A 2,709-nucleotide genomic window follows, 5' to 3' on the forward strand; every position below is an offset into this window, starting at 1 on the left:
TGAATGTGAGAGTGAATGAATAGTGGCATTGTAAAGCGCTTTGGGTGCCTTGAAAAGCGCTATATAAATCCAATCCATTATTATTAAACTATTTTTACACATATATTGCTGTGAAAAAATATTTTTCCCCTTCTTGCTTTCTTAATTTCTTGCATGTTTCTCATGGAGATTAGTAACAAATTTTAATATTAGAGAAAGATAACCAGAGTGAATACAACATGCATTCTTTGTCCGACAGATTAAACTTACAAAGAAGATTTTACAAACAAGTTTTTTACATAACTAATGACTAATGACTACTGATTATTTGATGTACCAACAAATATGGTTGATTGTTCTATAAAACTCAGCAGTCAATTATACAGATAGTCAATAATCTTTATTTGTAACAAGATATAAAAAAAGCTACTCCTATATGTAATTTAGCATTTTGGACACAAATTTCATTTCACGTCATTTGATAACCAGAAAACAACTAAACCATGAAAAGAAAAAGTAAAAGTCTCCTAAGGCTACTTAAATGAATTAGAAGCTGGCAGTATCTAATTAAATTTAGCCGTCTAAAAAAAGTCTAATGAACCGCCTTTAAGGGCTCAAAAATTAAAGCCTAATGAAATGTGGATATACCAATAAACTGGGTTTATATCATCTTTGTAGTCAGAGGATGTTGTGTGTCAGCTTCTCTGTGAGGTAAGGTTTAAATGTGAAAAGAAAAATAAGAATACGCATCTTGGAAAGCAATGGAGAGGGGTAATTGATCAAAGGTTTTTATATACAGACAGGGGGGCATTACCTTGTTAAGTTTACTCTTTATTAGTTGTTGTTTTAACGATTCATCACACTGTCTATGCATGGCTTCATTTACCTTAAGTATTTTCTTTGTAGTACACAGATTGGATGATTGTGGACTTGAACTCCAAGGCTAACTATTTTCTCTCTTCCTGGAAAAATGTGGGGCTTTGGCCTCCTTCCCAACGCTTTTAGAAGTGCTGAGAGATGCATAAGAAGAGCCAGGTGAGACTGGGAAGCCATCTGGAAGAGGCGTTTGGTTTCATATTGAGAACTCTCTGCTAGAAACAATTAGAATATTGTCTGAAACCATTTTAGCCCTGGGTTTGGATTCTTTCAAAATGTCTTTAGCACAGTTGGCCTTGTATGTGTAAACAGCTGGAAAAAAAGGGCAAAAGCATTCACGTAGCTAAAACGTCACAGACACAAAAACATTTTAGTTTCCATGTAAATTTTTTGGAAACTGAACTGATGGCCTCACTGGGTAAGCTGCTTATTATCCAAACACAGATGCTTTATTCTGTCGATACATACAGTGTTCAGTCACACTGAGTTTCACTGTTGGAGACAATGTTGGCTTCATAAGCAGGGGACCAGTGGACAGCTATAAAACCCTGTTGTGTAAAGAGTTCATCAGGATGTGACTGAGATTTGAATCTAGCAATTCTAACTCCATCTTTCATAAAGCTTTTAGTTGTTTCAGAAGTTTTTTGTGTGTGATGCTGAGTCTTTCTTACTACTTTCTTTCATAAAAAGGCAAGTCTGTCTTTTTAGTGCATTGTAAAGGGTTTACGCAGTGCTGCTACAAAACCCTCTCTTCCAAATAGGAGTGCTTAGGGGAAAGTGCTAGACTTCAGCCCCCACTGTTGCTATGCAACCACAGAAAACCCAGTTGAATCATGGCACCTTTACTTAAGTTTGGGTGTTATATATTATTTTATTTTTTTTTAACTTTCAGCCCCCACTGTGTTCAGTTTATGAAGTCACTCAGCATTGTTAGGAAGTTGCAGGAGAAATGTCTTATCGCTGAAAAAGAAATGTGTGACTGCAGAAAGAAGCACCCAGCGGACAAACAGACATAGCTGTGCATGTCTCCCTTTGAAAGATTTTCTGTGGGAAAACAAGATTGTTCCTTTTCTTCACCTTTTTGCAATATTTCAATCAGTTTTACTTTCTTCTGTGTTCTAAATACTTAAAGGGGGCATAAAGGACAAACATAGACGCTAAGTTTAACAGTCATTTCTATCAGATTTTCATAGTCCTAAAGCTGTCTGTAAAAGTGGAAGCATATAGTTACTATCCTTTATACATCTCAGTAGAGAACACCTATGCAAACTTTAAAACACTATAAAAGTTTTGCACTGAAATAACTACATAACTACAAGGACAAAATTATTTATCCAAACCCAAACTAATCTTGTAAAAATGCAAAAAATTTGACGTGTATTTTTTGCTAGAGTGCAGTCAATGTTGTGTAAAATGGAAACACTTTTGTGTAGAATCACAGTTTTCAAACTATATATATTCTTTTCATCAAATGCTGTATGTGAATCTATGAATCTATGAATACAGAACTCTTTTATTAATCCTATCACTTTAAAATTAAATCCTCCATTCATCATTTATATATAATGGCAGTCTGGACAAAAGGTTATTAAAAAAACAGCAATAAACAAAAGCACATAAGGCACAAAGCGAATACTCAAATGCTTACAATGAAGGTGGAAAAAATTGGAGTGTAATCTTTCAACTCTCAAAATTGAACCTTCAATTTATGGAATCCACAATGATAAACATAAACAAAGACACGCACACACACACGCATACACAGACACGCACACACACACACACACACACACACACACACACACACACACACACACACACACACACACACACACACACACACACACACACACA

Source organism: Pundamilia nyererei, unplaced genomic scaffold (assembly GCF_000239375.1).
Source record: "Pundamilia nyererei isolate P.nyererei 1_Seehausen unplaced genomic scaffold, PunNye1.0 scaffold00020, whole genome shotgun sequence".
Classification (NCBI taxonomy): Eukaryota; Metazoa; Chordata; class Actinopteri; order Cichliformes; family Cichlidae; genus Pundamilia; species Pundamilia nyererei.